The following is a 9,815-nucleotide window of genomic DNA, read 5'->3' on the forward strand; positions in this document are numbered from 1 at the left end:
GTCCGTTGGCAAACCAGTTGACTTCTTCTTCTCTCGGTTTTTTGGCGGATTGCAAACAACTTTAAGGTGCATACCGCCACCTACTGTACATGAGTGTGAATCATCATATCATTCCTTCTCTTAACTCATGGACGTATCTATGATCTAATCCAAAAATAAATAAATTAGGGCTGTCAAACGATTACAATTTTTAATCAGATTAATCACAGCTTAAACATTAATTAATCATGATTAATCACCATTCGAACTATGTCCAAAATATGTCATTTCTTTATGTATATTGTTGTGGGAATGGAAAGATAAATGAAAGAAGGCGGATATATCCATTTAACATGTTTATTGTAAAAAATGTCTGTGTGTCAAAATGAAAGAGAGCACCTATCAATCATCAAACCGTGGGGTCTTAATTCATTACGTATTGATTTCTATCTTACTTAGAAACTTCAGGAAAGTCGACGGGGGGCGCTAGTGGAGTGGAGTACTTCGTGACCACAGAGTGTGAACGTTGTGATCAGCTGTTTTAGCGCAGTTCTCCAGTGAAGGGAGGAGTCTCCCTCCGCAGCCGGTTGGCGTAATTTTGGCACAATTCCGTTGTACAGACCGACGTTAACAGCAGCCCTGTCTGTGCACACGGAGACCGACTCTGTCGTCCGGTGATCTAACCGCCTTCTGGAAAAGCTTCACAAGTACGTCGGTACGCAAATGTGCTTTGTGACACAAGTGACGGTACGCATTTCAGATTACGCACATAACCTGCGTACCAGTTATGTGTTACCTGTACTACAGCAAAAGTATTCTCCGTCGGGACTTCCTGCAACAACACCACGCCGTTATCTTGATTCTGATTGGCCAGAAAACATTATCAAAGATGTTCTATTGGGAAGACGATCACTACGTGACAAAAGTTTTCAAAACCGTTTCTGGTCTTCCGTATTTCCAGACAAGTGGCTACTGAAATCAATCTTACTAACTGCTGTCTGTGCAATTTACTCCGCGCCAGTTGGCGGACTTTATTTTTCTTACTTTAACATCATTTTTCATGGTGGGGCTAAGCCATTTCTTGGTATGGGTGTAGCCTACTCCAGCCATACCGTCTTTATAAATATTTGTCTGCTGGCATACCAGCAGACCAGCATTTATCTATCAACAGCTTATGTTAGTATTAAATATACAATGTATTCTGGTAACTATCAAAATAAAGACATTGTATAGTGGTCATAACAGTATTTTTATTTAATAAATTATACTTAATACAATAATATTACAAAAAAAACCTACATCTAAATAAATATATCATCTAAAAAAGATGCATTTGATTTAAAAATAACAAATATAATTCAAAATGTAAACAGCAACAAAGAAATTATAAACATTTTTTTTATTTTTCTTGTTAATATTCATTATCTTCTCTGTTATGTATCTTCCGGTCTTTGCCAATCTGGCCAGCATTTCTTGGTCCTCCACGTCTTTCTCGTGCAGCCACTGCTTGAAGCAAACTGAAAATAAGAAACAACAATGTTTTAACAAATCTTATTCAATTATGTGATGATAGAACTGCAAACAGAATAGCTGTAACTTTAACAAAATAAATAACTCAGTTACCTCTAATCATTAACCCATGTTTGTATCATTGAGTTAACTCTGTGTGTTGCTGCTAGCATACATAATATATACCTGACGTGGAAACGTTACCCGTGGATGGGGCTACAGAGCTACTAGAAAGACAGTCGAACCCGGTGCATTTCTCCGTCTGAATGTGGAGCACTTTTGCTAAATGTTTAGACAAATAGCTTGTGTTACCGCCCTTACATGCTAAATTCTTATTGCACTATTGGCAACGAGCATTTTCCACCTCAAGACCAAGCCCCCAGGAAGTGTGCCGGACTCTGAGGAAAATATTCGTTGTGTCCAAACGGCGGTACTACAATTTCCTTATCAGTCTGTGACGTCGACCGGCCCAGAAATACTTTTTCCCATTGACTAACATTGGGAAAGAGACGTCTGTAACTCGGTGGATACTTTTTTTGAAACTAAATAAACTACCCAGTATTGTATAGCCCTAGAATCATTAAGTTCTTAAAGTTGTAAAATGCACTAAAAGCCGAATCTAGATTTATTCTCTCTCTCCATTCTTTCTAGTGAGCCCAGAGTGTGTGCTCGGGGGGGCGGGGCTTAAGGGGCGCATGCTCTGAGCGCACAAACGGGTTATTCTGCTCTGACAGCCAGGCATGACGGGTAATCTGTGACGTTTCGCTCTCTCAAAAGTTGGGCCATTTTGACTTCATGCGCCAATGAGCAGCTCTCATAGGAAAGAACGAGGCCCCTCCTCCGATGCTGTATCCAGGTCTTATTAAACATCCATGCTCAAGACGGGTAACATAACTACCCTCGGGGCGCTTAGTTCTCTCCGCCGTGTGTGTGTGTGTGTGTGTGTGTGTGTGTGTGTGTGTGTGTGTGTGTGTGTGTGTGTGTGTGTGTGTGTGTGTGTGTGTGTGTGTGTGTGTGTGTGTGTGTGTGTGTGTGTGTGTGTGTGTGTGTGTGTGTGTGTGTGTGTGTGTGTGTGTGTGTGTGTTGCATGCATGTAGCAGGTTCTGTGTGTAAACTGCCCCACCCCCTCGCAGCACACCGACAGGGGAGAGAGATCTCGTCTGGATTGGAAAGATCGAAAATAAATCATAGACGCACTTTGTAGTCTTATTGCATATTAGAAACGGAATTGCAGTAAGACTGCAATATAATGTTTATGTAGATATAATACATATGACATCTATTTTTTAAATGTCTCCCGTAACGATAAAAATATTGATAACATTGGACGTTAACGGTACCACGGTCTTTAATAATTCAGCCCCGGGGCCCCGTTAATACTGGGGCTCGGTACCCATCCCTAGTTTTAATTATTACATCATCAATATTACATTTCAAATAACCAAGTACTTGGTTACCAACACAAAGCGCAAGTGGCTAGTGCTGCTAAGAACATACCTGGTGATGGTGTTGATGGTGGCTCTTCGCTGCAGGATCTGGTCGATGTCCTCCTAGCAGAAGCGATTGCCTTCGTCGTTCTCGTCCATGATGGCGGCGTAGGCTCCTTTCCTCAGCAGGTCCTCGATCTCTTTCTTGGAGAACTGCTGGACCGGCTAAAGGCGACGCAGAGACATTTACACAAGTGGATTTAGAAAACTCTTTTTGAAAATAAACTAAGCGTACTGCAACAGCGACTGACCCAAAGATGACTTGGCATCTAGAAATATGACAGATTTTCTTTTTCTCACCCCGTTGTTGTTGCCACTCATGCTCTGCAGGACGGGACGGTCCAGCCCGAGCTTCAGACTAGCTTTATCCAGCATTTCCCTCTCATAGTTTTTAGTGATCAGACGGTACACCTCCAACGCCTTAGACTGGCCAAAACGATGACACCGAGCTTGAGCCTGAAATACAAAATTAAAAGAGGGGTCAAAAGAGCATCATGTGCAGCTGCTGTTCAACGTTTTTAAGCATTAAATGGGAAAATATACACTTAAAGAACCGAGGGAATAAACGGAAAGACTGTTGTTGTTGTAGCCCTATTGAACTATCTTTAGGACGGACAGAGCAGATATATATATATATATATATATTGTACCTGCAGGTCATTTTGAGGGTTCCAGTCAGAGTGGAATATCACACAGGTGTCTGCAGCAGTGAGGTTCACAAGCTCTTGATCAGGTGTTTGATGTGGGCTGGCATGATCCTTTCTGCAGCGATGAATAAAGAAAACAAAGAAGACATTATTAATAATAGTAACAACAATAATATTAGTATAACTATTTATATAGCACTTACACAATAATTGCAAAGTGATTCTCACAACAAAAATAAAGAACAAAACAATAAAAAAACTAATTATTATAGGAATGTTAAAATACAAATAAATGATAAACATTCTGAGAGGCCGACTACAAAAGGTAGACTCAATGGCTCTTGATGACATCAATGAGCAGTCCCAAAACATGCTGCTGTATAAAAATAAATAGGTCCAGATTTCTTCTATTTAGTGTTGGATGATTTGTTGTATTGATTGCTGATGGATGTTAAGATATGTTTTACAATTATAACAAAAAGATTATTGTAATTGGAATCAAAAAGTTTACAAATCGTAGTTTTAATAAAATGACAAGCAATATAGGATTTATTCAACAGCGGTAAAGCATTAAGTTACTAAATTAACGTACACTGAACTGTAAAACTTACCACTATTTAGGAAAGGACCTGATCAGAAGGATTGACTAGTAAGACAGCAAAGAGGCGGAGGAGGTCTCTGTCATGTACAACCATTGGTAGATGTTACACCTGAAAGAAAGATAAGGAAATAAGACAACACAGGAGGACAAACATCTTCTTAAGTAAAAGACCAAATCATGTCAAGCTTTAACCTGAGGCTGTTTTTTCAGTCTTTACAATGCACAGTTGGAAATTACATTCCAAAAGCTAAATTGAAACTCAACACCATAAATAACTGGGTACCAAAGTGCTTTACCTGATAGGACACGTTCCACACGGAGCAGCAACCATCCGGCTGGGCCGTATGCTGCATATCATCTCCTCCCTCTCCACTGTTTCCAGTAGATCTCTACTGCCTGTCCAATAAAACTGAAATGCCCCAAAACAATCATATTTCAAAAGTTAAAAACAATAACTTGCTTTTGGCATTCAAATGTATTATAATCTCACCTTTGTCCTGGATGTCAGGAAGGCGTTCCCTTCAAGTCCGCAACCAGTCATAGGAGTTCAAATGCAAAGCCTGAAAGATGACAAGAGCGGGAGACTTACATGTTACAATATAAGTAATACCAGAGCAGTGTTTAGGACATGCAGAGAACAGATCAAATCCCCTGACAGGCTCACACACTTTGGTGATGTCCTCATCTGATAATGATGTTTCATTTTTAGCAGCAAAGTAACATTACTCAAGGTATATGTTGGACCCAACTCATGTACAGTATGTTTTGCATCTCCTCAACAATGGTCTGTATAGTTGAGTAGAAACAAACTGTCCCTACAGTTTCAGGTAGATTAACAAAGAAAAGTTTGCAATGAAGCACAAAACCCCTCTTGTAAAAAGTACAGCTTAACATGCTAACCTGGTGGAGTTAGCTAACGTTAGCTAACTTCATTTCCAACACAAAACCTCTAACGTGCATTACATTGACGATTTTAAACACAACTTAACTCTCTCAACTTGTAAAATAACGTTAATTTAACATACCCTTAAATAACTACATCACGTTTTTCAGGGGCAACACAAACTGCAGAAAACGTTAGCTGCTAACTGTTGTTAGCTAAGACAGCTAGCTCGTAACGATAGCCTCCTAGCAAACGTAAGGTTACGTTAACATTAACTTAACGTTGTAAGAAAGCAAAACGAACCTTCGAGACATATTTTACTCTCAGACTGGGTGTAATTGTGTAGCGTTGCTTACCTCCAGAAGGACTTTTAGCTATTTCCCAGTAGAGAGAGAGCTGTCAGAGCGGTTGCTCTCAGAAGAGCAGCATTGGACGGACCAGATAAGACCAGAGAAGAACCAGTTAAGTCTTGGAGCCCACCGACGTCTTCCATGTTGTTATTTTCATTTAGTAGTTTGCCTTATAGTCCTTCTCCTCCATTTTCTTCCTCTTCTCGAGTAGTCAGTGTGGTGCTGTTGCTTTGGTCTGGGTCTCTGGACCTGTGAGCTAACCACGCCCCGTTCATTTGCATATAAGGAATGGAAATGTCTCATCATGAAATACAAGTCACATTAAATAAGCCATTATGAAATACGAGTCTCTTGAAATAAAGAAACGCGTCATTATGAAATACAAGTCATCTGAAATAAATAAATATGTCATTATGAAATACGAGTCTCTTGAAATAAATAAATGTGTCATTATGAAATACAAGTCTCTTGAAATAAATAAATGTGTCATTATGAAATACAAGTCTCTTGAAATAAATAAATGTGTCATTATGAAATAAAAGCCCCATGAAATAAATAAATGTGTATTTAAATGTACATGTATACATATTTATTGCCTAATTTATTTATTTTATAATTTATTTCATAGGCATATTTATATATATATGTATTTATTTAATTATTTATGTATATATTTATTTATTTATTTAATATTGGCTTAAATGGCATTCCATACATTTCCGCTCGTGAGTAGCTTGTTTTACGCGCTAGAATATTGACCCAAATCTGACTCCATACAGGACCTGCTGCCACCGAGCTGGAAGTGCCAGAGCTAGCTGAAGCTACCAAGCTAAGCTAACATGCTCCACATCTGCACGCTGCCGTCGCATTTTACGTTTCTAAGGTAAGCGGACATGAAACTATTCAGCAAAACTATAAATAATAATCTAAGTTATTGAGCTTTTAGCATAATACTTCAGAATCTTAAAACCCCTTAACGTTTGTATGCAATTGTGCTAAATTCAACACTGGAATCAAGCAAATATGAATATGTTTGCATGACATTAGTTATTTATATTTTGATATCACTTAACTATACGTTTAAGTCAAGCTAAGGTACATGTGATGGTAGCTAGTTAGTGCTCTTACCTGTGAGGCCTCCTCCAAACAGCATAATAACCAGACTATCATTAAAACTAAGTACCAGTTATAGATCCTTGACTTTAGACAAACAATTCAAAAGACAAAATGTATTTAAAGACCAATCTTTATTTGAATGTGCCTCTTAACCTGAGATATTAGTTATACAGTAATAGTATTGACAATCAAAAAAAACTGAGCAACTCAACAGTCAACTTTATGTTTCTTATTGTCTAAAGCATTTATTATTTTCATTTTCCCCCTCTCATATTCAGTGTGGACGGATTGAGACAGCATGGTCTCCAGAGAGCTGCAGAGACTTCAGGGAGAAACCTCCGTGTGATGGACGTCCTGTCTGTTGGGTTGGAGAGGACTGAGGGTCTTTCCTCTGCGAGGAGGACCAGGGCTGATGAAGGAGCCCATGCTGGGCAAAGCTGATACCACCTGCACAGGCCTAGTCGGTCACTTTATTTGACTAAATGTGTTTAATACATTTAATAGGTTTACACCTTCTGTCCATATGTGCTTTTTATTTAAAACATTTGATTAACTTTTGGTTCACATTTCAATAAATTGTATTTGTATTTGCACTCCTTTTGTCCATTATTCTTACTGAAAATGTTAGATTACACATTCACATCTGACTGAAGATTGGCCCCATTTATTTGTGACGTTGCAAAACAAGGTACATGTTGTGAAGCTCATAAAGTGAGGCAAATAGAAATAATCAGCTGATGGAGTGTAGATGTGGAAATAGCTGCATTCGATCAGCTGACTGTTTTTACAATAAATGTAGTTTCTTAGTGAATGTCCTGTACTGGTCTTAAAATCTCATAACATCAGCTTTTAATGTTCCTTTTGGATGTTCTTCTTGACCCTCAGAGAAGGAGAAAATGTTGTGTCTTTCGGGCATGTCCTTTCCTAACAAAAATGACAGGAAACGTAAAACATATTATTGCAGAACAAGTGTGTTATTTATGAAAGCGGTGTGTTTGTGTGTTTAGGGGCTGTAGATATAATTATTTTGTAATTGTAATGTTTTTTTTTTATTTCAACAATGAGCTACAAAGACAATCAGATTATGAATGAACAGTATGAAGTTCATCAACATTGAAATATATGTTATTATCAAAATAATATTTAACTCTTATCAAAACGTAGTGCAACTGTAGAAGCTTGCTCTGTTGTCTCACTGAAAGAATCACTTTTACCACGTTTTTTACAGACAATATTGAGAGATAAATAGTAGCAGTTCTCACTATGTGTTAAATATCTTTGCCTTCAATACATTAAATTAGAAAGCTGACAAAGTCATATTGCTTGTTATCATCTAAATGTAACTTTTTGCATGGAAAAACCCTCAACTTAACTGATGTGTAGGTGATCTAGTATTTAGTATTGTTTAATGGAATGTATATCAGTGTATTCAAGTCAATACTTCATTCATTTAAACCAATATCTTTCTTGATTCTTTGTACAGTATGAAAAAAGAGTCTTTGTACCTGTGCTGAAGTGCACTGCTGTGAGGAGTCCAGTTATGTCTCTCACTCTCTGGTCCAGCCTGTCTGCATCACCTGGACACCTTAAACAAACAGATATATATATATATATATATATATATGTAAAGTACCATGTGTACAAACAATATAACTGATTATCTTCTGTTGAACATGTTGGATTGTGTATTGTCCGAGTCAGGGGCCTTTTTATTTTACTGTAACTTTGGAAGTTGTGTTACCAATGCTTACTGTTTATTTGATACCCATTTGGTAATGCAATTAATAAAAACAACAAGGTTTGGGTTCGTTCTTCAGATGACTGTGACGTTAACGTGTAAGCTCAATAATGAACTCCAGCTCAACCAACCATATTGTAATATCTAAGTAATCATCTTGAAATATGACATTAATAATTGTAATATACACACATCTTATTGTGAGGTTGATTTCACATACACTACTTCGACATTAGCTTGTCTACATACTTGAGCATAGCCAATTTAAATTAACCTTAGATGCATACAGTTCTACCTACATAATAAAATATCTCTAAGTTACAAGGATGTAACCTTATTTTATCAACCTCAAACAGAAGCCGTTTGTTCAACAGTATTATCCCACTTAACACTTGTCTATTTCGTTGTAACCTTTATACATACAGTCTATGATTTTAACTTGGAGGCTACGATTACAATCGTTAGCACCGATGTAGCTACCACTAGCTTACATGCTAACCAAAGCCTTACCATTCATTACGTAGCTGATTAAAATCATTAACACATAAATAAAGCACTCAAATTTCACTTACCGCATTCATGCACCGTCTGTTTTAACCGCAGAGCGAGTCACAATAGTCCGATATATAAGCATGAAGAACAAACAACCACGGCCGGCTACAAGTTGTGTTTCCTGGATGAGCTGAGCAGGCAGAGTCCCTGTAGCTAGCTTCACGGAGCAGCTAGCAGAGAGACAAGAAGCTAACAGCGGCAGGCACTTGACAGAGCCGTCACTCAATGTGACCACGCCCTAATTTATGCACAAACTTTAAGACCTAATATAAATAAAAGGGTCGCGTTAGAAAACAATTCACTCACAGATCCATAATCATGAAGGTGGAATCTAACTATATCGATAATAAAATGTATGGAGCCAGGGGTAGAAACATGTTTTTTTCTGCTGTAAAGTTGGGCATTTTAACATGGGGGTCTATGGAAATTTCTCCTTTCTGCAGCCATCGCCTATCGGCCAATATATGAACTGCAGTGTGTGGCACTTCCGTATTGGCTTCCCGGCTCTACCCCACAGTTTGCCGCTTGGTTACGATGCATTCCTTGATCTCCAGTTATAACGCCGGACTCCGCCGCTGGCCGAAGCTAACGGAGCCCCAGGGTGCTAGCTACGGCCGCCGGTACGCGCTAGCGAGCTAGCACCCTGCAGCCCCGTTAGCTTCGGCGGCGTGGACTCCGGCGGCCCACCCCTTTCAACATTTGCTCCCGTTTAGCATTATGGGCGTCATAGTCATATAGTATACAAGTCTTACCCAAGGCTGAATCATAAACTAAACTGTATATATGTATAAAGGGTTACGTCCTTAGCTGGCTAATAAGCTACATAACAGGCTAAGCTAACAAGCACACAAACACCTGCTAACGGGGTTAACATGTATAATATTATCATTTTACTCACCGAAAAAAGCTGAAAGTAGACTTCTTGGAAGATCTGTTAGTACATTCAAGCGCAC

The 9,815-nt window shown here is 38.7% G+C and overlaps 2 long non-coding RNA genes across 2 annotated transcripts; both read right to left on the bottom strand.

Annotated features, from left to right (window-relative positions):
- Nucleotides 1–1,246: 1,246 nt before the first annotated feature.
- LOC117538628 lies at nt 1,247–3,290 on the bottom strand. Its single transcript, XR_004567882.1, has 3 exons — nt 3,276–3,290; nt 2,986–3,140; nt 1,247–1,496 (listed from the first exon to the last, which is right to left on the bottom strand). It is a non-coding gene; the product is annotated as an uncharacterized LOC117538628 (long non-coding RNA).
- Nucleotides 3,291–3,393: 103 nt separating this feature from the next.
- LOC117538624 lies at nt 3,394–4,707 on the bottom strand. Its single transcript, XR_004567880.1, has 4 exons — nt 4,520–4,707; nt 4,234–4,332; nt 3,626–3,737; nt 3,394–3,431 (listed from the first exon to the last, which is right to left on the bottom strand). It is a non-coding gene; the product is annotated as an uncharacterized LOC117538624 (long non-coding RNA).
- Nucleotides 4,708–9,815: the final 5,108 nt, after the last annotated feature.

Source organism: Gymnodraco acuticeps, unplaced genomic scaffold (genome assembly GCF_902827175.1).
Source record: "Gymnodraco acuticeps unplaced genomic scaffold, fGymAcu1.1, whole genome shotgun sequence".
NCBI classification, from domain to species: domain Eukaryota; kingdom Metazoa; phylum Chordata; class Actinopteri; order Perciformes; family Bathydraconidae; genus Gymnodraco; species Gymnodraco acuticeps.